Source organism: Mesoplodon bidens (genome assembly GCF_964165515.1).
Source record: "Mesoplodon bidens genome assembly, chromosome: 10".
Lineage (NCBI taxonomy): Eukaryota > Metazoa > Chordata > Mammalia > Artiodactyla > Ziphiidae > Mesoplodon > Mesoplodon bidens.
The window spans coordinates 42,470,423-42,497,402 of record NC_138172.1 but is presented as its reverse complement, the minus strand read 5'-3'; the positions used below and the strand labels follow the sequence as shown (position 1 = coordinate 42,497,402).

The 26,980-nt window shown below is 47.6% G+C and overlaps 1 protein-coding gene across 5 annotated transcripts in view; it reads left to right on the top strand.

Annotated features, from left to right (window-relative positions):
• LARS2 (leucyl-tRNA synthetase 2, mitochondrial) overlaps positions 1-26,980 on the top strand; it is a 251,118-nt gene that overhangs the window by 30,619 nt on the left and 193,519 nt on the right. For 3 of the 5 annotated variants that reach the window (XM_081246586.1, XM_081246582.1, XM_081246587.1), the window contains exons 2-3: positions 22,056-22,138; positions 23,156-23,209. The exons of 1 other annotated variant lie outside the window; for it this stretch is intronic. The gene's annotated coding sequence lies outside the window, so the exon portion shown is untranslated. Of the gene's footprint in view, positions 1-22,055; positions 22,139-22,714; positions 22,943-23,155; positions 23,210-26,980 lie in introns of all 5 variants that reach the window. One more of the 5 variants, XM_081246583.1, reaches the window with a different exon arrangement.

Here is a 26,980-nt window from a genome sequence, read left to right as displayed (position 1 = left end):
ACATGTTTTTCTGAAATTGTTTAGCTCCTTTACAGGAAGAAAGCCCACAATGGCCACCAGCATAGCCTTAGAGTTTAGAGCTGTACAAGTGGCCCACATGGTGTGTTCTCCTTCCCAAAGAATATGTACAGAGTATGTGCACCTCTTACTGCAACTGGGTCTGAATCCTGGCTTTATCATTCTCCAGCTGTGTGATCTTGAACAAGTTACTCCCCCCCCACACCCCAGGGTCTCAAAGTCCTCCTGTGTTTATTTCATGGGCATTTCCATGCTGCCATGCGGGTTTAAGTGTGGTCTACATACCACCTGCATTTGAATCCCCTGGGGTATTTGTTAAGCATACAGGTTTCTGGGCCCCACCGCTGACCTAATGAATCAGAATCTCTGGCAGTGGTCTGGATATCTATCAGACTAGCCAACTCTCCAAGTGATTTTTCCACTCATTAAAGTGTGGAAACCTCAGGGTTACTGCATGTTAGGTACTTGCGAGGTTACAATGATGATCAAGAGCTGATGCTCCTCCAAGGCAAAGCACGTTGCAATAAACCCAGAAATGGAGGAACCAACAGCTGTGGGAAAAGGGATGAATTCCAATCTGGGAAATCTGAGAAGGCTGCATGAAGGAAGTGGTTTCCAGTCTAAGCCTTGAGGGAGAAGTAGAATTTCATCCTGCGGACATGGAGCCCCATCTGAGGTGCTGGTGGTAGGGAAGAGGAAAACCTTCTCCCTCCAGAGGAGAGAGGCATAGACTCAACACTGCCTGGAGGGCACTTACTACAGTGGCACAGGCCCATTCTAAAGCCCCGTTAGATGCCACCTGCCTATGGGGTAGATAGTACTGTCCCCGTTTTATGCATGGGGGACCAGAGGGCCAGCGAAGACCTGGGACTTACCCAAGGATGTGCAGCTAGGAAGGAGGATGCCAGAGGTTTGCCTATGGAGTCAGAGAATCTGCAGGAAGAAGGGGGGTTCTGTGGAGCATTTGAGGAGCAGGGAGCCCCCGCTGATCGGTTTTTTGGAAAAAGGTTGTGGTGCTGATTTGTCACTATGGGAAACTTGGCCTCAAGGCAGGGGTAGGCTGGTGTATGTTTAACTGGTCACCAGCTCTGGGGAGAGCAGGGGCCCTGGGTTGTAATGTTTGCTGGTTGCTGTGGTGTAATCACTCCCACCACGGCCCGTTTCAAGCTGTTGACATGATGCCACTGAATAGTCGGGAAGAGATGCACCCACTGGGCTCTCGAGCCAGTAGAAGCAGCTCCAGCACCCTGTGTCTAGGGCATGAACGAAGGAGAAATGTGAGCCAGACTCACCCATTGAGAATGAAGTAATGCTGTGGACTGGTTTATGGACTGACTGTGGCCTTCGGCTGGTTTAGAATGCCCCTTAGTCTCTTTGATGGGCTGTGCCATCTTTATTGCTTCTTGGGCATGCCTTTGCTGAAACATTTGCAGTTGAGGAACCCTGGCTGTGAGGGAGGCGGGGAGGTGAGCGCTGCTTTTCTCTCTCAGAAGGGAATGCATCCAAGATCTTTACAATGTTGCCTTTGAAAACAACCAGTCTCAACATGGTGGAAGGGGCCCTGTGGGCGCATGGAAGAGCCAGAGGAGAATGAGGGCATCCTGGCCTTTGGGACACTGGGAGGAGAGGTGCTAGGAAGACAGTGAGAAATGAAGGGGACCTCCCAACCGAGCTGGGCTTCGTGGGGCAGAGACAAAGTGGAGGGAAGGAGGGAAATTTACTTTCAACAAAACTATGCAGAACCATGGCAACCAGATAATTAAGAAGTTATTATAACTTCAGCATACATATAAATATTGTGCTTTATGATTTTTATTTGGAGTTAGGTATAGGGAGGAGGCATGACAGATAACAGATGTCTTTTCTTGCCCGGGGCACTAAATGGATTCATCCAGCCCCACCCCACTGCCTCCTGACCCATATCTGCCTCCTCCAGCCCCTCACCCCACTCAAACATAGCGCATGTTGGTAGTGGGAGAGGGAAGGGGTGCCGTTTCTCCCCCTTGGAGAAGAAGCCAAGCTGTCCCTCTCTGAGGGCATCCTCAGTGACAAAGGGGGCCAAGCTGAGGTGGAACACACCTGACGAGGGCCATACCCACCATCTACGCAGAGAGCACCCCACCAGCAAAACCAGAGGGAGCCAGAGAGAGGCCTGAGACCTCACCCAATGATGGGAGACCATCCCTGATCCTTGATTCTCTTAGGTCCCCAAGACCTAAGGACCCAGGAGAAGGCATTTGGTATTGTAATTATTATTCTCTGGTGGTATCTTAGGAAACTCAGGGCTGGGACAATGCCTGCTATGTGGCATCCACTCAGGCATCTACTAAGATTGTGGATATGTCTTGTAACCCACTCTGTGGAGGACAGATTGGACAAAAGAGGCAAGAAGAGAGGCTAGGAGAATGTAGCAATAAGGAATAAAGAGCAGGGTGTAATGATGAGGATGGGGGGCACTTCACCTCTGCACCCTTCCTCCCAGAAACCCATAACCCCGTCCAAGCACGAGAAAAAACATCAGACAAACCCAAACTGTGATTGAAGAACTATCACAGATGAGGGGAACCTAAGGAGAAATGACAGCTAGATGTAATGTGCATCCTGGAAGGGGTCCTGGGACAGAAAAAGGACTTTAAGGAAAAACGAATGAAATCTGGACAAAGTGTGAAGTTCAGTTCACAGTAGCGTACCAATGTTGGTTTCTTCGTTTGGCAAATGTACCATGGTAACCTAAGATACTAACATCAGGAGACACTGGGTGAGGAGTATTTCGGAACTCTTGCTGCTATCTTGGAACTTCTTCATAAATCTGAAACTGTTCTTTAATTAGATTATTTAAAAGGGGGTGAGGAGAGGAGACATGGCTTTGTAGTGGGGTACTTGGGGACAGCTTTGTGGACAAGGTGTTGTCTGAGCTGTTGAAGAGCATGCAGGGATTGGGTGGGGCAGGGTTTACAGGGGTGGAGCAGCCTGAGCACAGACCCAGGAAACCAAGGGGGCTCGGTGGTCAACGGGCACTGCCTGTCTTCCAAGCAGAGGCGGACAAACAGCACAATGATGTCAGCTAGTATCATTTGCTTTTGACTTAAGGATTCTCTAAATCAGGAGGTAATTAGACCACCCCAGGCTGAACGAGGGCATGTGTATTTTCGTCGGCGAGGAGTGTGGTCCATGGGGGACTCTAGTGACCAGGAGCTGTGCCACAGTCTCAGACGGGCCCGGGGCAGGGTCGGAGAGGGGCGTTGCAGTGGCTCCCTCTTCCCACGCCGACGAAAGACAAGTATGTTGGGTGTACACCAAAACCTGCATATGGATGTTTATAGCTGTTTTAATCATAATTGCTAAAACTTAGAAGCAACCAAGATGTCCTTCAGTAGGTGCATGGATAAATAAACTTTGGTACATCCAGACAATGGATGTATTGTATTATTCAGCGCTAAAAAGAAATGAGCTATCAAGCTATGAAAAGACATGGAGAAACCTTAAGTGCATGTTACTGAGAGAAGCCAGTCTGAAAAGGCCACATGCTGTAGGGTTCCAACTATATCACATTTTAGAAAAGGCAAAATTAAGGAGACAATAAAAAGCTCAGTGGTTGCCAGGAGTTGGAAGGAGGGCAGAGGCTAGTGACATGAATAGGTGGAGCACAGAGAATTTTTAGAACAGTGAAACTACTCTGTGCGATACTATAATGGTGGATATATGTCATTATACTTTTGTCCAAACCCACAGAAGGCACAACACCAAGAGCAAGCCCTAAGGTAAACTGTGGACTTTGGGTGACTATGATAGGTCATCAGTTGTAACAAATGTACCACTCTGGTGGAGGATGTTGATAATGGGGGAGGCTACGTATAAGTGCGGGCAGAGAGCATATGGGAAATCTCTGTACCTTCTCCCTTAATTTTGCTGTGAGGGCTTCCCTGGTGGTGCAGTGGTTGAGAGTCCGCCTGCTGATGCAGGGGACACGGGTTCGTGCCCTGGTCTGGGAAGATCCCACGTGCCGCGGAGCGGCTGGGCCCGTGAGCCATGGCCACTGAGCCTGCGCGTCCAGAGCCTGTGCTCCGCAACGGGAGAGGCCACAACAGTGAGAGGCCCGCGTACCGCAAAAAAAAATAAAATAAATAAATTTTGCTGTGAACCTAAAACTCCTCTAAAAAAAATAGTCTTAAAAAAAGGAAACATAGCCACAAAACAAAATAAAATGAAACAAGTCTGTTGGGAGTGGAATAGGGGTCCAGAAGAGCCACCCAGCTGCCTTTGAAGGCCCCCAGCCCTGGTCTGCCTGGGAGGCTTTGCCTGAATTGAAGTCATTCCAAGGCCCAGGGGAGTGCGGATCGTCAGGGTCCCAGGAGCAGAGCAGACATCACTTTAGACTTTTAGAGGAGCAGTTTGTAGGGGAGGAATCATTTGAGCTGGAGTCTCACTGACTTCACCAGGTAGCCTAAGTCCCACCCTGGCCTCTCCATTTTTTCCCAAGTCCTCCCTACATGGGAACATTTTGTTAAAGACACTTCCACACAGGCACCGCTCCCTGTTCATCGTGTTTCTGCCACTCAGCTTGTCCCTGGGCCCCCTCCTGCCCTGGACACTGAGGTCAGAGTTCATGTGATGTGAGCATCACAGGAGAGGGCGTGATGGAGTTGACATACTACCGGGCCCTTAGGTGGGCAGGTCTCCTTCCACAAAATGAGAAAGGTAAGATCTCGAAGGCCCCTCCCTGCCTTGGAAACCCCGTTCTACCCTTAGGACAGCTGCTCTGGAAAAGGGAAAGGGACAGAGTGGGAATTTCTCATTCTGTCCATTCCATCCTGCTTCCCAGATAATTGACTTGGAGGTACAGAGGAGCTCCGGCCTCCAGGGCATCTGCCTTTGGAAAGGAACCAGGCAGCTGCTAAGGAACTGATGCTGCTTCAAAGAGTGGACGACTGTTTGTCCTCCAAAGCCTTTTCTGGATTGTTCCTGGTGCAGATGGCAGCTTCTGGTGTGGGACCCTAATTTGAAGAAGATCCTGTGACCTCTGGACCAATTAAATCATGTCTCAGGAGCTGGGAACAGCTGTGTGAGGAAAGCGCTTGTGATGGCTTTGGGTAACAGGTGAATTTTTTTCTCCCACCAGAAGTCGTTTGAGCGAGGTATTGACTGTGGGTGTTGTGTAGTTCAGGAAAATTGGTCTCAGGAGAAGCAAGAAAAGTGTCATTAGCAACCTGCCTTTGTCAACAGAGGCTCTAACGAGGCAGAGCTGGTTTTGGGGGAATAATTGCTTCCAATTATCAGGAAAGTTGCCTGGACCAGAAATAGGAGAAGGTACCCGAGACACACTACTTTGAGAGGGGCAGAGAGTTGGGGGGATTAGGTTTTGAACCTCTACCCCCAATCAGGCCACTGGAACTACATTCAAAAGTGTCCCTCGAGACTATTTTGTGGTGATAGAACTGTTCTGTATCTTGATTGTGGTTGATGGTTACAGGATCATATGCCTCTGTCAAACCTGCCATAAAACTGTAAACTTCAAAGAGTCAATTCTACTCTATGTAGATTTTCCCTAAATTTAAACATACACAGTACACACATACACAGGGTCACTTAGGCTGGCTCTCCTCACCCAGACCCAGGTAGGCCTCTGTTGGTCGGATATTAACTCCAAGTCCTGCCTACAACTCCTGGGATTCTTGCATAATTTTTTAAAGGAGGGGAGAAGGAGGAGAAACGCCAATGCAGAATTATAAAAACTGGGAGGTCTCTGAAGCAGGGGCTTGCCACCTTGGCTGTCCCCAGCACCTGCTGGGAGCTCTGACAGCTCCAGGCCACACCCGACAAATGAAGTCAGAATCTCTGGAAATGGGACCCATCCTCAGGATTTAAAAATCCTCCCACCCCAACCCCCACCCCATGATACTTTTGTGTGAACGGTTTGGGACACTAATGGCTCCAAAATCATGAGGAGTGGCTCGTATATTCCATCCTTCACTGTTATATCTTTGGAGTCAGTGTCCAAGGCCTACATCCGAGGCTCTGTGCTCTCCTGCCCCGCCCGCCCCCTGCCCGCCCTACAGGTTGCTGGGTGCCCTTGGATTTCCATCTTGCTGCTATGATGGGACGTCAGTAGATTCCTTCCTCTCCCACTCAAGGATCGATTTGGAACTTTGGCCCTGGGTTCCCACTGCCTCCGGCCCCTGCCCTCCTCCCTCTCTCCCTGGGAATGTACATACATATCGTGTCCCCAGAGGAAGAACTTAGAACTGAACTCTGGTTCCAGCTCCCCATCTTGGGTGAGATTCCTGAAGGGTCCCAGGTTAGGGCAAATCACTCATCCTTTTTGAGCCTCAGGTTTCTCACCAGTAAGATGGGGAAGATGGCTGAGATGATATGAGCACTCACTTTGGAAACCCAAGCATTCAAGCCCGAGTTAACATTTCCACCAATGGCTCCCTGGAGGACAGGACTTTATATCCTACATTTCTTTGTTTCCAACAGGAGTCTCTGCAGTGTTCTCCCAGGGATGCCCGATCATCGTTTGCCAAATTAATTACTGTTAAACCTTGTTTTTCATGGGGAAAAGGACCAAGCTATTTTCAGGCTGGTGGGTTAAGTCAGAACTCCGTGCAGCCTTCCAAAACAGCTGCTGGTTCCTGCTGGGAGGTTTCTGAAGTGGCCCAGATTTCTTATTTTTTTTGCGGTACATGGGCCTCTCACTGTTGTGGCCTCTCCCATTGCGGAGCACAGGCTCCGGACGCGCAGGCCCAGCGGCCATGGCTCACGGGCCCAGCTGTTCCACGGCATGTGGGATCCTCCCGGACCGGAGCACGAACCCGCATCCCCTGCATTGTCAGGTGGACTCTCAACCACTGCGCCACCAGGGAAGCCCAGTGGCCCAGATTTCTAAGTGCCCTTGTCCTAAGGGAAAGGCTGTCACCATGCCTGCCCGCCCACTGTGAGGGAAGAGGATGAGCACTGCCCTCCTATGTGTTCTGTTCTTTGCTGTACGGCATGGATAGGGAATGAGGCTCTCCCCTCTGGAGGGGAAAATTGAGGGACACAGTGGGAAGTGGTGTTGTATTTTGAAGCTTTTCCAGAATTGATTGTTTCGAGGACACTTTTTTTTTTTTTTTTTGCGATACGCGGGCCTCTCTCTGTTGTGGCCTCTCCCGTTGCGGAGCGCAGGCTCCGGACGCGCAGGCTCAGCGGCCATGGCTCACGGGCCCAGCCGCTCCGCAGCATGTGGGATCTTCCCGGACGGAGGCATGAACCCGTGTCCCCTGCATTGGCAGGCGGACTCTCAACCACTGCGCCACCAGGGAAGCCCGAGGACACTTTTTTAAAGGATCTTTTCTTGAATATTGGCAAAGTGGCCAGACTGCCAGAAAAAGGTATGACATGGACAGTGTCCCTCTGCCCTCATTAGATTTCCCCACCCACTTCAGAGCCCAGGGAGGCTGCACATCCCACCCCAGGGTCCAGGGTTCCCACTCAGGGTGTCAAGTCCGGAGTGTGTTCTACGCTTGGCAGAGCAGGGTGGTAGGGGTGGGGGTGGGGGGTGCTTGAAACAACAGAAATTTATTCTCTCTCAGTTCTGGAGGCTGAAAGTCCAAAATCAAGGTGACCCATCCTCCCTCTGGCAGCTCCAGGGAAAAATACTTCCTTGACTCTTCCTAGCTTCTGGTGGCTACTGATAATCCTTGATGCTCTTTGGTTTGTAGCTGCATCACTGCAATCTCTGCCCCATCGCCACATGGCCTTCTTCCCAGTGTGTCTTCAAATGACCCTCTTAGAAGGGCCATTGGATTTAGTTAGTCATTGGATTTAGGGCCCTCTCTAATCCAGTTTGACTTCATCTTAACCAATTATAACCTATACCCTATTTCCAAGGAAGGTTTGAGTAGAGCTGGATTTTAGGGGGACACTGTTTAACCCAATACAGTATCCCTGGGGCTTACGTAACCTTATATATCCTCTGTGCGAGGGTTTTTTTTTTTGCAAAGTCTGAGCAGGGTGAGCTCAGCACCACAGTAGTGAAGACAGGCACTGTGGTGTGAAAGAAGGGCCAGGGCTTGGATCTGAAGACTTGGGTCAACTTCCTGTGGACCTGAGCAAGTCACTACCCTCAGAGCATGAAGCTACCTGCAGACCCGCAGCTTAATAGGATTAAGTTCTAAGACTGTGTGCATTAAAATTAACCCTCTGACATTCACAAAAAGATAGACAAGATGGGGCTTCCCTGGTGGCGCAGTGGTTGAGAGTCCGCCTGCCAATGCAGGGGACACAGGTTCGTGCCCCGGTCCAGGAAGATCCCACATGCTGCGGAGCGGCTGGGCCCGTGAGCCATGGCCACTGAGCCTGTGCATGCGGAGCCTGTGCTCCGCAAGGGGAGAGGCCACAACAGTGAGAGGCCTGTGTACCGCAAAAAAAAAAAAAAAAAAAAAATTATATATATATAATTTACATAAAGTTCACCCATTTGAAGTGTACACTTTGAAGAGTTTGAGTAACTGTATACAGTCATGTAACTACAATCACAACACAGACCAGAACCATCCCCTAACCCTAAGAAATCCCTCCTGCCCCTGTGCAGTTGCTCCCCGCCCCCCACCAGCCTCATGCAACCACTTGTCTGCCCTCTGTCATTATAGTTTAGCCTTCTCTAGAATTACACATAAATGCTCTCATGTAATATATCGCCTTTTGTGTTTGACTTCTTTCACTTTAGCATAAAGTTTTTGAGATTGATCTGTGTTGTTCCATGTATTGCTATTTTGTTCCTTTTTTTAATATAAATTTTATTTATTTATTTATTTATTTATGCCTGCATTGGGTCTTTCGTTGCTCCGCACAGGCTTTCTCTAGTTGCGACGAGTGGAGCTACTGTTCGTTGTGGTGCGCGGGCTTCTCATTGAGGTGACTTCTCTTGTTGCAGAGCACGGACTCTAAGCGCTCAAGCTTCAGTAGTTGTGGCACGTGGGTCAGTAGTTGTGGCTCACGGGCTCTAGAGTGCAGGCTCAGTAGTTGCGGTGCTCGGGCTTAGTTGCTCTGCGGCATGTGGGATCTTCCCCGACCAGAGCTCGAACCCATGTCTCCTGCATTGGCAGGCGGATTCTTAACCACTGCACCACCAGGGAAGCCCCTATTTTGTTCCTTTTTATTGCTGAGTAGTATGCCACTGTATGCATATTCTACAATTTGTTTATCCGTCCACCATTTGTTGCTTCCAGTTTTGGGTGATTATGACTAAAGCTACTATGAACATTCACACACACATCTTTGTGTGGATGTATGTTTTCATTTGTCATAGGTAAATATCTAGGAGTGGAATGGTGGAATCATATAGTAAGTTTATGTTTAACTTTAAAAGATACTGCCATACTGTTTTCCAGAGTGACTGCACCACGTTGCATTCCTGGCAGTAATGTGCAAGAGTTCCAATCGTTCCACATCCTTGTCAGCACTTGGTATTGTCAGTTTTTGTTGTTATTTTGTGTGTTTTAGCCATTCTAGTAGCTGCATTGTGGTGTATTGTGGTTTTACTTTGCATATCCCTGATGACTAATGATGCTGAGTATCTTTTCATGTGTTTATTGGCCATTTGTATATCTTCATTGGTGAAATGTCTGTTCAGATCTTTTTCCTATATTTCTATTGTGTTGTTTGTCCTTTTATTATTGAGTTGTACAATGCCTAATTTTTAAAAAATTTATTTTATTCAAGTATAGTTGATTTACAATGTGTTAATTTCTGCTGCACAGCAAAGTGATTCAGCTATACATATACATACATTTTTTTCATATTCTTTTCCATTATGGTTTATCACAGGATATTGAATATAGTTACCTGTGCTATACAGTAGGACCCTGTTGTTTATCCATTCTATACATAATAGTTTGCATCTGCTAACCCCAAACCCCCAATCCATCCCTCCCCCACTCCCCCTTCCTTGGCAACCACAAGTCTGTTCTCTATGTCTGTGAGTCTGTTTTGTAGGTAAGTTCATCTGTGTCATATTTTTAGATTCCACATATAAGTGATATCATATGGTATTTGTCCTTCTCTTTCTGACTTCACTTAGTATGATAATCTCTATGTCCATCCGTGTTGCTGCAAATGGCATTATTTCATTTTTTTATGTAAAATGCCAAATTTTTAATAGCTAAATGTTCCCTATGACCCAGTCTGAGGCACTGAAGTCTGATTTCTGTCTCAACTGCTTTATCTCACTTAGAGAGACAGATTTAATAATAGTAAAATACAGAATGTGCCTCCATCCAAGTCATGCTGACCACCAAAAAGTTATTTTAATCCATTGCACCTTTTAAAACTGAACAAGCATTTGTCCTCTGAACCCTAAACATGGTTAATATGACTTTTACTTCCTTTTTTCAGGAACATAAACATGTAACAATGCTTGTGTAAGAAAACACCCACACTTTAGCTGACACCTGCTTTTTCTCTTCTTATGTCAACTAAAGTTAATAATCAGCAACAGAACTTGGAGAAATCTATTCCAGAGATAAATCCCTTAGCTTCTTGATACTCTGATGGGTCATTGCTCTGAGTAAGAAAATCCTTACATCAGGAAATTTATGCCTTGGCTTAAATTCTTGGAGTTTCTGATTTTTACATAAAGTCCTAACCATGCCAGGGGGAACCCTTACGTACAGTTTGTCCATGTGTCTGTGCTTCATTCAATTCTCTCCCATGGTGGGACACAGAATAAACCTAGTAAGTTTGATAATTTAATAATGGTTACCATTGTAGATGGCTTACTGTGTGCCTGGTCCTTGGAACTTTGAGTCCATAATCTCATCTAATACTCAGGTAAACCCTGAGAAATGGTGGCTGTTATTATCCCCACTTATAGGTGTGGAAGCTAAAGGTTACAGAGGAGAAGTAACTAACCTGCCCGAGGTCTCATAGCCAGTAGAAGATGGGCCAGGTTCAAACATTGGATCCAGTGCTACTAACCACCCTACTGCACTGCCTCTCATTCTGTGTATCAGGATTGCCTCATCTGTTCAGCCAGAACACAGCGGTGCTTCAACGGTGGCCCCTGTGCTAGCCACATGGGTGGGCTTTCCCCCTTTATTCGCCCTCACTCTATTTGACCAGTTGGAAGGCTAACACTGCATTTCCTAGACTTCTGGACATGAATGAGGTTGTGCCAATGAGATGCAAGGTTAGGAAATGTTATGGGTTAAATTGTGTTCCCCCGAAAAGATATGTTAAAGTCCTAACCTCCGGTGCCTGTGAATATGACCTTATTTGGAAATGGAGTCTTTGCAGACATAATCAATTTAAGATGGGGTCATTAGGGTGTGTCCCTATCCAATATGACTGGTGTCCTTGTAAGAAGAGGAAAACGCCATGTGAAGACAGAGACACACGGAGAACTCCATGCAACGACAGAGGCAGAGATGGGAGTGATGCAGCTTTAAGCCAAGGAACACGGCCACCACCAGGGGCTAGGAAGAGGCAAGGAAGGATTCTACCTAGAGCTTTAGAGGGAGCATGGCCCCACCCACACCTTGATCTCAGATGTCTAGCCTCCAGGACTATGAGAGAATAAATTTCTGGTTTTAGGCCACCCAGTTCGTGATACTCTGTTACCAGCCCAAGCTGACTAACACCGGAAGGTGGAGCAAGGCAGAGGCTGCTGGCAGGCAAGCTGGGGGCCGGGGGCATGAGCAGTTTCAGGGGCCAACTCTCCACCCACTGCCATCACAGCTTGTGGCCAGAGACAGTCACAGCAGGTCCTGGCTCTGGATCTTGGCTTTGAGGCTGGACCTTGAAGGCTGTGCTCCAGTGGTGGTCCCTGGCTCCACTTCTCCAGCCCTTCCAACAAGTTTTGTAAGGGCTCAATTCCCTGGATTAAATCCTTTTCTGCTCTGTTTCCTGTACTGAACCCTGATTGACACACATTCCTAATGCTGCTAAATATTAGATAGACTTAAAAGTGGAGAAGATTCCCGTGTGAAAATCAGGGCAAGCTATACTAGAAACACAGCTGCAGGGGGAGAGGGCTTCAAGCCTGCCTTGGTCCGCAGGTCTCTCTCTAATCTCCAGGTGACGCACTTTTCCGTTTTCCAACAGCCTGAATTCTTTTCGCAGAGCTGACATCCTCAGTGGGTTTCACCCCACTTGGGTTGGCAACCTTTGCTGGATTGTTCTATTGTCAACTTGTTTACTCTGGGAACTCTGTTTTCCAAAATTGCCTTCCTGGTGTGGTTCTGAGTTTGATTTGGCCACAGCTGAAGTTCTGCAAGACCCAAGAAGCAGAATTGATGCAGCAACCCTGAAGGTTGTTATTTGTGGGAGGCACTGAAAGAGAGTTTGTCACACCTTCCTTGCTCTGTTTCCCCTCCTGACTGCCATGTGCCTGACCAGTAATGGCCCAGGGTCACTGTTGGATGCTGCACTGTGACCTCCCAGAGACAGTAGCCACTGCTCTTTGGTTAGCACTTAGGATGGCTAATCCCTTCTTTGAATATCCTGTTTCTCCTTGTCCCAGAGCTAGGGGCACCGTCTGCTCAGAGCTCCTGCATTTTCTCCTTTTTTCAGGCTTTTTCTTTTCTTTTTTGGAATCAGGATGCAATAGGGTAGATTTCCTTCCAAGCCTCCATCTCTCTCCTGTTTGATTCACATGATTCAGGTAGTTTTCTTTGATGCTTGTCCTATTTTGAGGTTGGGTGATGGGGGAGGGAAGGACAAGGAAGGATTTAAGGGTCATTTCTTGTAGCAGGATCCAGTGGGGATTGTTATGGGGCTAACTGATGCATGCATGTCTCAAAATGTCAGACACCACAGGCAGATTGGAGGGTTGAGAAAACTCTCAGTGAGAACCATCAAGCTGCTCATTCTGTTTGTCTTGATAAATGCCCTTTTTATTAGGGGATGAGGGTGTTATGGTGATGGGAGAGGGCTGAATGGGGAAGGGTTTGGTGTTTTGGTTTTATGTGATTATTTCTAGGCAGGGGCATAACTTGTATGAACCACTGTAAAAGTTTTCTTCTCTGAGCTGTACTGAAGTCATGTCCCCCTAACACTGTGGACACCATAAGGGAGGAGAATGCCGTTTTCTATGATTCCCAGACCAGATCAGTTCCTACCTTCTTGGCATCGCCCAAAGACCAACAAGGAACCCACAGCTACTAAAGAGGACAGGGAACAGCCGGGGCAGGTGACCCAGTGGCTGGGAATGGACGTGTTTTATTGGTCATCTTTCCATCTATTTCTTTGGGCTCTAGAATTTGCACATGTTGGAGTGAAGTGTGTGGATGCAGTTCTGTACTCGTCATAACGTTCTGATGGGTACAAACTGCTTTCACTTGCAAAAAAGACACAGAGCCTGGCTGGAAAAAATCATGTGTCAGACTTGAGTCATCTGTCCTTAAGGAAATTCTTGGACTGTGGAAATCCTTTTCTGATATTCTGGCCGACCCCACATTTACTCACATATGGGAGAGCCTGGGGAGATCCTCTCAATAGCTATCACAACACTTCTATCTCCACCTGAAATCTCGGGACCACCCAGACCATCTCACCTTTGGCTTCCGTGGCTCAGGGAAGCAATCATATTGCCACAAGCTCCAGGAAGACTCAGGCTTGCATCATGCACACTGCTCTTGACTGCTGGCATTAACCTTGCAGACAGAGGCCCTAATTATACCAGTCACTCTGCCCGATAGACCTGGAGTATCCCCATGATTAATGGGAGAGATTCACTCAAAACACAAGATATCTCATGTCCTAGTTGGGTGTACAAGCAAAGTACTGCAGAAATGTAGCCTCCACTACTCCAGCTGACATGTCTCGGCAGGTTTCCTTCTATTCCCAAGCAATTGGAAGCAGCAGGGGTGTCTCCTTAGAATCCAAAATCATATTCAGGAAGAGGTGGGGGAGGTAGTCATTAGAGGTCCCAGGTGGTTTTTTAGCAAAAGTCACTTTATATAAGTTCACTATAGAAAAGTTGGAAATTATAGAAAAATATGTAAAAGAAACCAAAAGTCACGCACAATCCCACCAGCCACAGATAACTCTGATTGGCATTTTTGGGTATCTATTTCCATCTGTTTTGATGCATATATAGAGTAATAGCTCACACAAAATACTGTGTTTTTTTTGTGTTTTTTTTTTTTGTTTTTGCGGTACGCGGGCCTCTCACTGTTGTGGCCTCTCCCGTTGAGGAGCACAGGCTCCGGACGTGCAGGCTCAGTGGCCATAGCTCACGGGCCCAGCCGCTCTGCGGCATGTGGGATCTTCCCGGACCGGGGCACGAACCCACGTCCCCTGCATCGGCAGGTGGACTCTCAACCACTGCGCCACCAGGGAAGCCCAAATACTCTGTTTTTTAATTTTTTTTTTTTTTACTTTAGCATACCATCCAAATTATTAAATACTGCCAGTCAACACATATGGAACATTAGTTGTGTACTGGGACCAATTTTCCACACTCCGTACTCTACTGATAATACCTCATTTAATTCTCTCAAATACTAGAAAGAAAGCTACTTTTATCTCCACCACTCTACAGATGAGGAAATTGAGGTGAGGAGGTGTTAAAACAACTTGCCCAAGGTCATTAGTTAATACACAGTAGAGTTAGGATTCAAACCCTGGCAGCCTGGCCACAAACCTGTGCTCTTAGCTGCCACTGTGCCGTGCTCTGGTTTCCAGTGCTGGCTCCCCAACAAATGAGCTGTTGACCTTGGTAGGTCTCTGGTCCTTCTTGTCACAGCTTGTGTAGGCCTGGCACCAAGACGTGCTGTGCAAACGTTTTCTGAGCACCTATGTGTAAGGTGCTGTGGCTGCAAAGTTAACAAACACAGGGTCCTGTTCTGAAGAGTGTCAAAAGGTCATAAGGAGACAAACACCGTTTCCTTAAAGCATGGCACAGCCAGGGAATTCATGGAAAGACCTCCAGGGGGTGTCCTGCAGGCAACAGCGAGAGCAGGACCTGCTGTTTGGGGTGACCCTGAAAGTGGCCAGCAGCCCAGCTTTCAGCACCTGAAAGAGGGGGATTGCTCTAAACAGTTGTGGATCCTTGTAGGGTTGACCTGGCTAGGATTGGGGCAGTAATGCTGCTTGGAATCAGGTGGTGAAAGAGCCGTGTGTCCAGGAAGTGCATTTGTTGCCATGGTGCCCAGATAGCAGGAGGGACCAGAGAGAGAGGAGCCTCTGTGCCGTCTGCCCTGTCCCCAGGAAGGTATTTATGGGGGGAGGATGAGCCCAGGAAAGAATTAGGGACCAATTCCAGCCCCAGGAGGACAAGAGGAGGACGATGTTCCTGGCCACGGCCTGGTCTCCTGCAGGCTAGGCTTTTGGAAGCCTGAGCTTTGAGTGACAAGGATGCTCAGGGCAGCCGACGCCACACTGCCAGCCTTGGCCAGGACCACTCATCCTCAGAGCTTGCAGCCAAGTGACAAGCTGGGCTGCCACTCCTGTGTTCTCCCTCTTTCATCGGTCCTACTGTGTGGATGAGAGGAAATGGAAGATGCTTTGAATAGTGAAAGCAGCAGGCCAGGGTAAGGCGTCTATAGGTGTGCTTATGCCTGCAGAAAACTAGGTCTTCGTCATTAACCCACGTCTCATGAAAATTGAACCCGTCCCCCTCCAGAGTGGTGACTAGGCTATGCCCCTCTTGTCAAAGAAGTGTCAGTGTCTGGGAAGCATGGACAGGCCATATTTTCCTGCTAGAGAGTCCTGACTGCAGCCCCCAGGCATGTCCTCCGGGCAGGCACTGAGTCGAGACTTTTCTGTGCACTATCGCACAGAACCCACACAGCATGAGGCAGGTTCTAGGATTTCTCTTGTGTGGACAAGGAAATGAGCCTTGGAGAAGGCCAGGGCCACACCGGGGCCACATTGGGGCCATGCCGCTACTGAGTGACAGAGTTTGGATTCAAACTCAGAGGCATCTAATCACAAACTGCTCGCTTGTTCTTGTGTGACTGCATCCATTTGTGTGACACTTGAAGCTCACTTTGGCCTGGAAATAAACTAACAATTTAAATCCTTGGGGCTCATTTGGTGTCATTTTATTTAGGCAAAGTGTTACTGGGTCAGGGAACCAGAGAAGTGGCGGGTAGGTTCTGTCTTTATCCGTCTCAGAGCCCAGGTATCCAGGTTCCAGTCCACACTCCAACCCCATCGAGGACTCCAAGGAGAGCTGGGAGGGGCGGCACGGTTGCCTGCTCACTCCTGTATCCACAGCAACTAGACCAGCATCTGCCCCACACCCAGGGCTCCATCCACACGCTGGATGAAGAGGGAGTGAGGCTCAGGACACCGAGGCTGAAGGCAGACTCCTATCCATCAGGGAAGCTCTTTCTCACCTGTCTCAACCAGCCTCCTTACCTCCCCACACACCCCCTGTTCTGGCGGAGGTCATCTGCACCCCACCCCGTCCCACCTCTCACTTTTGCTTATGACAAAACTATGCCCTCCTACCAGGCGTACACCACTCCCGTCTCCAAGGCCCAGACCCACATTCCTCCCTCCTGCACAGAACTCCCCACTAGCCAGTGGCTTCCTCCTCCTCTCAACTCCTGGCACATCTGTCTGAGCTGTGAAAGCCTGGGGGCCCCTCCAAGAGGTCCCCCATCCTGCCCTCCTTCCCCTCTGTCTCCCACTTGCCATTTCATCCTCACCATTTGTGTGTGTGCTGGAGTGGGGGGATGCAGTAAGGAACGGTTGCATCACAGCTCTTGTATTGTTACAGGAGGTAGGAAATTATAAAGACATTACGTTTCTAGAATGATGCTTGCAGAATAATGTTTGTAGAATAATATTAGCACTAAGCATATTTCAGTCCCAGCTTCTTCTTTTGTTTTTAAGACTCTGAAATTCCAAGTCAAATTTTTCCGTGCCCATTAAAAAATTGAACCTTCCTGTGGGCTTTTACCACCACCATCCCCCACTTTAATCAGGAGCTCACACGAGCCGTGTACTCACACTCCCACCACACAGGTAGCAATCCAAACACACAGTAGGCGCTGATTCTGGACAAAGAGACCTCTGCCAAAGCTGGGGGAAGAAAATCGAATCCCATTCATTCATACTTTCATGTTTGCTGAGTATCCCCTATGTTCCAGGCACTGCCCTGGGGACACAGTAGTGACTAACATTCCAGTGCAGGGAGCCAGGAGTAGGCAGACAGCACTTTCTAGGGAGAGAAGGAGGTGCTATGGAGAAAGTAAAGCAGAAAACTGGACGAGTGGCGGGAGCCCAGCGTGGGCTCCAGGCAGAGGGATCAGCAAGCAAGAGCAAAGGCCCTGGGGTGGGAGCGTGCATGGCAAACCAGGCCCACAGGAAGGCAGAGGAGTGGACCATGGCAGTGGACCAGGGAGAGAGTCAGGCGCTGAGGTCGGGGCAGGGGGTAGATCATAGGACCTTGCAGATGACTTCACATGGCTTTGTGCTGTGCCCAGGTCAGCTGGAGAACCTTTGGAGGATCTTGACTTGTTTTTTTACTTCTGTGTTAAAGAATCACTCTGGCTGCTGAGTGGTGAACAGACTTGGGGGCTGGGGCAAACGTGGATGCAGGAAAACCAGTTTGGAGGCTGATGGTGGTCTAGGGGCTGGATTCTAGGTACACTTTCAAAGACAAGCTGATGGGATTTCCTGATGTCTTGGATGTGAGTGTTAGAGGAAAAAGAAGTTTGATGAAGTTGACTTTATATGGAAACCATTTTCAAAGTGCTTGTGTGCATATTATTAGGGTCTTTGATGACCCCTGGGAGGTAGGCGGGACTTCTCTTTACAGATGGAGAGTCTGAGGGCCAGAGAGGGAAGGGGCTTGTCCCACGTCACAAGTGTTGTTTCTTAGACCCAGGCCATTGGCTGCTCCTGAGGCATTTAATCTCGTTTCGTGCTTTATGTTCTGAGAGAGCCTGAGCAGGAGGGCTGATCAGGCCGGGAGAGGGTGAGCTGGGCTCCAAGAGGGGGTCTGCACAGAGGCCAGTGTGAAAGGAGTCAGGGCACCACAGGCGGGGCCTGGCGTTATGGTAGGAGGCTGTCTCTGCCCCATCCACCCTGCAGAGCAAACGTCCTTCACCCTCAGTAGAAAGACCGTGAAGGTGGCACCCTTGGCTCTGTTGGCTCCCCTCTGGCACTAGACTGCAGAGTCAATTCTACTTATTACCATCCTGAGCTCCCACTCCAGCACCTTCCATGGTGGTCACAGCATGATTTGTTGGTGACACAAAGGTCCCACTGTCCTCAGAACAGTTGGGGAGACCCAGACCCTTTGCAGTAATTCAGGGAGGAAATGGGATAAATGTGTTGCCAGGAAGGGTGACCCTATGCTGCCAAAAGGCTCAGGACATCTTGTTACCCAGTTCCTCTGTGGGGTCCCGGCTGGAATGGAATCTAGCACTTACGGTTCAAGAGACTTCAATGCTGTGGCTGTTATTACAGAGTTTGGGCAGGTTAAGGAAACCCAGAGACCAACCGCAATGGGGGCTGTTGTTACCACCGGACCTAAAAAGGAGGAGGAAAGGTATTCCTGGAGGCCTGAGGGCTAGAGCATGAAGAAAGGACTGCCCCGAGGGAGCAGTGGTCATGGGGCCATGGCCAGGGCCAGAGCAGGGCCAACAGAGCAGACCTTCCCTGGCTCTCCTCCCCGAGGAAGGTCTCGCATTGGCCAACCCCGCCAGAATCCAGAAGGCGAGGGAACCCCTGGTGCTGCTGTCCTCAGGATCAGCCTTGGGGTACACAGGGCAGGGCCAAGAACAGAAGAAGGGAGAGGCAGAGGGAGAATAACAAACGCACCAGAGATGCCTCAAACCTGGGGGAAATATGTGCTTAAACACTACATTGATCGTTCATTACTGCTTTCCCTGGACCTGTGCTTAAGTTACCACTGGAGAAAATCAAGTTCTCTGGAAAGAATATCCTGGTAGGAATAGTGATTAGGTACTAAAATCCAGAGACTGTGAAATCTTGACTCCTGGGGACTTTCCAAAACAGACTTTAAAAATCACTGGCTTCAGATGTCAGAGAGCTTCCAGAAGGCAGAGGAATAGACCTAAGCCCCAGGAAGTCATTTCTAGCTCTAGTGTTAACGTATGTGATCCAGTATTTTCCAAAGTGGCCTATATAATTTTGATATAATGGAAACATAAGTCATTTTCCAGGCAGAGTCTATACTAGCAGATAGGCTACTACTATGTAACCCTTTTCAGGGCAGACACATCTGGATAATTGGGGTGCTGTAGATGGGTCTGAAAGTCCTCATAAATTCTAGATAATTAAGATGCTTTGGAACCAAAAGGAATTTGTTGTAAACTGGGACTAAACATGTTGCCTTCTTAGTGTGAATTTTTTTTTAATTAAGACTTTTTTTAATTCCTCTTTTTCCTCAACTAAAATCTAGGTTTCCACAGGCAACCAGCTGGCCTTTTGATTTGAGCAGAATTTGCTACTGCTTATGAAGTCAAAGATCAAAGCTTATCAAAAATCGTCAGCCTGGAAATCTCTTTATTTTCCTGAGCTGTGTAGGCAGCTTTTCTGATAACATGCACTCACTCTGGTGCTACATTTTGGAGGCGGTCTGCATCTGAAAAGCACCCTACAATCTGCTTTCCCTCCCAACACCCAGGCACATTGGTCAACAATTCCCATCAGTCCTTTCTAGCTGCTCCATGGGACCAAGGCTGGGTCACAAAGCTCTGAATTCACTCCATCTATCCAGAGATGGGGAGATGGGAGCGCAGACCTGCAGGAGGGCCTCCACACTTCACTGAAATGCACCCTCTTTAGGTCCCTGTCTCCTTCGCCTTCTCTCTGTGGCTGCTTCATGGTGTTTCTGTCCTTTTTTGCCCTTTTTTTCCCCTTTCTCCTCTGGTAGGGATTTTTTGGAAAGGATCTTAAATTGTAAGGGTTTGCACTCCCACTCCTTTAAATCATCTCTAGATCGCTTATAATACCTAATACAATGTAAATGCTATGTAAACAGTTATAAATACAATGTAAATGCTATGTAAATAGTTGCCAGTGCACATCAAATGCAAGTTATGCTTTTTGGAACTTTCTGGAATCTTATAAAAAATATATTTTCTAGGGGACTTCCCTGGTGGTCCAGTGGTTGGGACTCCCTTCTTCCGCTGCAGGGGGCAAGGGTTCAATCCCTGGTCAGGGAATTAGGATCCTGCATGCCGTGCAGTGTGGCCAAAAAATTTTTAGATAAAATAAAATAAAAAATATCTGCTACCCCTGGTTGGTTGAATCTGCAGATGTGGAAGGTGGACTGTAATTCTTCTGAAAGAAAGAAGGCAACCTTCACTGACAGTGCATACATTCCTCCAGCTGATAGGTGGCACTGCATTCGATTACTGTCAGTACCCTAGAAATTTAAAAGGAAAAATTTGTATTTCTAGATATAATTAAACAGTTGTGGTTTCCACTTGATTATCTTTCTTTTCTTTTATCATGCCATTTCTTTTAGTTCAATATAGCAAGAAATAAGATGAAAAAGGAACTCCAAGCCTATGTAAAAGCTTGTGCTGATGAATTAAACCAAAGCACCTCATTCATTCATTCACCCAGTCATTCATTCAATGATATTAACAAGGGATACTTTTTGAGTATTTACTCTGTGCCAAACTTTATGCTAAGAACTTTAGATGATTACCTCATTCAATCTATATATTTACTCTATGGGATAACTGCTAATATTATCACTATTTCATAAGTAAGAAATTTTCAAGAAATATACCAGGTCCTATGCTAAATGGGGAGGAACAGAAAAACTAACATATTTTCTCGGCATCAAGGACTTAGGACCATGGAGGCAGAGACGAATGCATAAACAAAAACATAAAATAAAATATTATAGGAGCCACCATGACCAGCCGTTAGGATCCAGCTGGGCACAAAGGAGGGAATGGTCCCTTCCCCCTTGTGTTATTCAGCTGGCTGTAAGTCCTGAGGCTTTCCAATGGGTTGGGAAAAAATGGGCCTAGCACCAGCATCTCAACACACTTGTTTTTCAGCCAAAGCTCTTGGCCACTCCCCCTTTTCCCAATCACCTCTGCTTGCAGGTTCCCCCTCCACCCTATTGACTGTGTTATCCCCCAGACCCTTGGGTATGCTCACCCCCAGCTCTAGAAAAGAAAAGCCCAATACTTTCTGTGATAACCATGTTGTGATGTAAAAATATACTCTGTTAACTGTAGGTACCCTAAGCCCTCTTAGGAAAGCCAGTCTGGGAAGATACCATGATCAACTTTTGAGGGCAGAGCAGGGAGGTTACAAGGTGAGAAGTCAAAAGTAATGCTTAAAGATGAGAGAGTAAGAGGAATTTGCTGTGCTCCTGAGAGGAAGAAGGAAAAAGAAATGAGGCAGAGAGAAGCCACAGCTACCCAGAGGGTGGGTCCCTAGGGGTAAAAGTAGCAGAAACAGGTGGTCCATGCTGGTGGCCCAAGGAAACTTCTAAGAATGAGGACGCCTAGTGGCCAGTTGTAGTTGTAATCCCTTTCTTCCCATCCCCACCGTAACACACACACACACACACACACACACACACACACACACACACACACACGCACGCGCGCGCGCGCGCGCGTGCGCGCGCGAGGTCTACCACATTCAGGAGTACCTTGACACCTTTTGGAGGAAAACAAAGGGCTGAATCTTGTGTGAGGGTGACTGCACTGTGGCATACAGACAGGAAGCTAGGTGCAGGGGCAGATCCAAATTTCATGGAATCTGAAGCTCATACAGTTTGGTGAGATGCCCTTAAAGAAAAATAATATAAAAATATCAACCTTTTGCAAATTTTACCAAAACATATGACCACGTGAACACTTTGGTAGGGCCTCCCACAAGGGAACAGCCCTGGAATTTAAGCTTCATTAGCTTTCTTATAAATCTTTCACTGGGAAGACGTGACCACAGGAGAGCCAGACCCCATTTGAAAATCCTCAGAAATTTTTGAGGGGGCTTTGGGCTCCATAGTCCACACAATAGGGGAGTTTGAGTCAAGCTGATCTAGATCTCAGGGGGTTGGCTGGATATGACTGACAGCTGGGTTATAATCACTTTCCTAGTCTCCAGAACAAACTACAATCTCAGAGGAGGAGAGACCACGGTGAAGGAGGGACTAACGGCAGCTGCGTCGGAACCTGGAAGGGTAAGTCTGAGAGCTTGCGTTTCTGGAGGGGATGGGAGGAAGGATGACCGCAGGCCTGCAGAGTGAGGTGAGCCGGCTCTTTAAAAGCTCTTCAAGTCTTATTAGAAAATTGCAATGGAGAGATCCCCTGCCCTCTCCTCCATCCCAGGGTACACAGTAAGGTCTGTCCTCCACTCTGATTACCCTCATTTTGGAGCTCAGAAAGAAGCTAATCAGAAGACACACATTGTACAAGCTACTTCAAGTGCAATTTAGAATTCAGCGTGACGAAGGGAGTCATCGGGTGTGTGATTATAAAGAAACATTCCAACATAATTAAGGCATGAAGGTGCAGGGGTGGGCGGGTGGACAGGGATGGTCAGAAGAAACAGGGCACAGCTCACCACCACTCTCAATAGTTCCCAGCTCTGCACACCAACCAATGAGGAAACACAGCTTCCCTGTGTTCCTGCATATCCAGTAGCATCGCCAATAATCCTCACAACCCTCTCAGTGGCGTGCATTAGTTTTCTCTTGCTGCTGTAACAAATTACCATAAATTTAATGTCTTAAAATAATACATTTATTTTCGTATAGTTCCATAGGTCAGAAGCCTGAGATGAGTCTCACTGGACTTAAATCAAGGATTGATGTCAGCAGAGCTGCATTCCTTGCTGGAGGCTCTGGGGAGAAATCATTCTCTTTCCCAGCTTCTAGAAGCTGTCTACACTCCTTGGTCATGGTCCCCTTTCATCTTCAAAGCCAGCAAGTCTTTCTCACATCTCATTACCGTGACATTGACTCTCCTGCCTCCCTCTTTCACATGTAAGGATCCTTGTGATTACGTTGGCCTCACCCAGATAATCCAAAATAATCTCTTTATTTTAAAGTCCAGGTGATTAGCAACCTTACTTCTCTTTTCCCAAATAATGTAACATATTCACAGGTTCCAGGGATTAGGGAATTAGTATGTGGATATCTTTGGGGCCATTATTCTGCTTATCACAATAGGAAATATTATTATCTCCTATTTTCCAGGTGAGGAAAATGAGGCACAGAGAGGTCCTGCGCTTGCTCAACATCACAGAGCCGGTGAGCAGTAAAGTTGGGATTCACCCAGGCCCATCTGATGCCAGACCCTGTATTCTTAACCTTTAAACTGTACTCCTTTCATATAGTCATTGTTCTTTTGTTCAATACTTTATTGAATTTTATTTGACACTTCCGTTGATAGAAGCATTTGAGTAAGGCAAAGGCTCTGGGGGCAGGAACTGCTGGTGGTATGGACATGCAGGTGTGGGAGAGGCATACTGTATACCCCATAACAGTGCCAAGTGGGGGACCATCTGCCTGTGTTAGGTCACAAGAGACCGGGGTTCACATCTCAGCTCTGTCACTTGTATCTATGTGCCTTCCAGCCAATTGCTGGATCTCTGAGTTTCCTCTGCAAATGATAATAACAGAACCCACCTTACAGGCTGGTTATAGTAACTAGAACAGCATGTGTGAAGCTCCCAGCTGTGCCTAGAGCACAGGTGGTGTTCCATGAATGCTGCTGTTACTCCCTGTCTCTCCTTGGCCCCTCTCCCCAAGGAACCTTAACTTCTCACAGGTAGGTATTAACAGAGTAAATGGTGGCTGAGATTTCTGGATTCTGAGGAAGCAGATCTGGGGAAGCTGAAACAGAACAGGCAGGAGGAGGACAAGGAGCTCTGCTTTCATCTGTCTTAGGTAGAGTCCACATTAGATTTAATTAGAGAAAAAGGGCTCTGTGGCTAAAACACATTTTAAACACACTGATGTCTCCCTCCCTCCCTTCCTTCCTTCTTTGTGTTTTCAGAAAAGTTTGGAAGAAGGAGAGGAGAAATAAAATGTCCATTAGATCTAGAGTTCTTGGTTGCAAGCAACAGAATCTGACTCTGACTAACTTAGATGAAAGTTGGAATTTAGTGGAAGGTCATGGGGTGACACCAAATTGAAGACAAAGCTAAACATCTGGGTCTCGGGAAGACAGGAGCATGTAGACAGCAGGAAGGAATAGATAGCCTCTTCAGGGCAGCAATGCCCTGAGTGGAGCCCTTCCCGCTGGCCCCCTGGACTTGGCACTGGATCCACTATCCATCTTCCTGGGAAGCAGAGTTACTGGACTAGCCTCTCAGTAGGCAGGGAACCTTGACTGACTGTCCCACCAGAGCATCTCCTGAGGGCAAGATGGGGTTCCCCAAGAAGATGCCAGCAAGCAAACAACTGTCACCTTTGACAAAGGTCACCTTTGCAAAGCAACCATCAGTCACCTTTACTATGTTTGAAAATATATCTTTCACCCCTGACCTGCCTCCAGGACTCTCTTTCATTTCCTCATTCTTTCTATTTAAACTGCAAAATGTCATTTTTGTAGCTACTGCCACCCCCCCCCAAAAAAAAAACAGGAAAAAGAAAAGCTTAGTGCTTCTTGGACTTGGGGAGAAATACTTTATGTTTTACTATAGGGTCAACTGAGTTTGGTTAATACGGGACCCTGAACATAGTGGCCTTTTGCTGTGTCAGCATCGGTCGAAAAAGGACCACTATGTCACAAAAGACTCATCTGTTAAAACCTCATATTTTACAGTTGAGACACAGGTCGGAGATGCTCGGTGACCTGCTCAAGGTCACAAGGCAGTTTAGAGGCAGAATCTCTGCTGGTTCCTTCCATTAAACAACCTAGGCCTTTGGAGTGGCAGTGCCTCATCAAGAGGAAGCTTCCTCTTATCTGTCAGGCACAAGGTTGCCCCATCATGGATGAGGATGTGAGTGGCACCTCCTGGCATTTGTGGTACGATGTGGTGCTAAAACCCAGCACCCAGGGATGGGCTCCTGGGCGATGGGGCACCGCTGGCTGTGCTTGAGGTGTCCAGAGTCAGATGCAGCTCCCTTGTCAGTCCGTGTCCCTGAGAGCTTAAAAATGGAAAGAAAGAAAAGAGAAACGCTTCCAATCTCTGATTTTACAGAACAAGGCAGATTTCTCATTTTGACAGAATCAAAACCCAAATCCGTCTTACCAAGAGACCAGAGGAGGGGCTTCCCTGGTGGCGCAGTGGTTGAGAGTCCGCCTGCCGATGCAGGGGACACAGGTTCGTGCCCCGGTCCGGGAAGATCCCACATGCCGCGGAGCAGTTAGGCCCGTGAGCCACAACTGCTGAGCCCGCGCATCTGGAGCCTGTGCTCCGCAACGAGAGAGGCCACAACAGTGAGAGGCCTGCGTACCGCGACGAGGAGTGGCCCCCGCTTGCCGCAACTAGAGAAAGCCCTCGTATGGAAACGAAGACCCAACACAGCCATAAATAAATAAATAAATAAATAAATAAATAAATAAACCTTTAAAAAAAAAAAAAAAAAAAAAAAGAGACCAGAGGAAAAAACAAAGTTCAATAGATTTTTTTTCTTAAACTGTTGGATCCCATTTGAAAGGAAATGGGTTTCTTTCTTTAAAAGAGAGAGACAAGAGAAATGAGAGTCCCTCCAGGATGGAGAAGTCAGAAGTACGGTGTCCCTACGTGCCCGGAAACCAAGGGAGGGTCAGCAGTTTCAGGGTGTGGTTGACAGGTGATTTGACCAGGGGGTGTAGAACTGGAAGAGGGTAAGGTTTCTAGAAGAACTGGGGGGTCTCTTACTGTCCAGTGACTTCCAAATGGCATCCTTCAGTTTCAAGGAGGGCAGGGCAGGGTGAGCTACTCAAATCCAAGTTGGCACTACAGTGAGCCTCCAAGCCCCGCCTCCAAATGCTGGGCCTAATTGTCTTGCTCTAAAGTAGATGGAATCTAAACCCAAACACCCCATTCTACCTTTATTGCATTTCTAGGCTGTCCTTGCCCCCAGACTCTTCCTGATGGGCCACTTTAGTGAAAAACAAAACAAAATAACCCAAGACCTTGCAGCAAAATGAAGCAAAACCAATCATGTATTTCACCAGGAATAAAGTATCCTGTTGTTGATGTTTTAATGCAGACACTTTGCCTTAGTATGATTTATACCTCATTTTATCTTTCCGATACATTTAGCCATCAGTTGGTGGGAAGTTTTCAGAGCCCTGCTCAAATGTCATCTTATCCAAGAGATAGGCCATCCTATCCCCAAGAGAATATGCCCTAGTACCTAGAAAAGCCCTGGCATATATTAGGTGTCCAGTAAATATTTGTTGAATGAATGAATGACAAATTCTTTCACTCAGATGCGCCCAGACCCGGTTGTGCTGATGCCCACAATATTCATCGACTACCCTCCGAGGTAGATACAGTGGGCACAGTATGGGAGGGATAAAGGGAATAGTACCCCAGGCTGCCTCCCTGGAGGACTTGAATGTGTAATTTGGGAGGAAAAAAAAAAAACTTGTTATAGAAGTTAGTGAACTCGTAACAGAAATAGAGCAACAAGGAGGCAAATGGGGCCGTCCATCTGCAAGTGATTTCATTCATCCATCAAATGTCCTGAGTGCTGACTGAGGCTGGCTGCTCAGCTGAGTGCTGGGGCATGATGAATCCTGAGGTCCACCCTGCCCTCCCCGAGCCTTGAGTCTGGTGAGGTGAAGGGAGAGTGAGAAGAACGCCCAGAGACAGAAAATTTAGGTCTCAGGCTTTATAAGAAACTTATTTAATATTCTTTAATTACCTTAAAATCAATGTAGAAGTTTGGCTAAGAATTGAGGATTGAAAAATCTATTTTAAGTTCACGTAATTGATTTTGTGGGATCAACTTTTAGAGCTGGGCAGAGCTTGGAGATCCTCTAGCCCACCCCACCCCCTCCTTTATTATCAAATGTGGAAAGCGAGGCTCAGATCAGCCAATGAATAGTTTTCCATATAAGAAAGAGGGCCCAGATCCCTA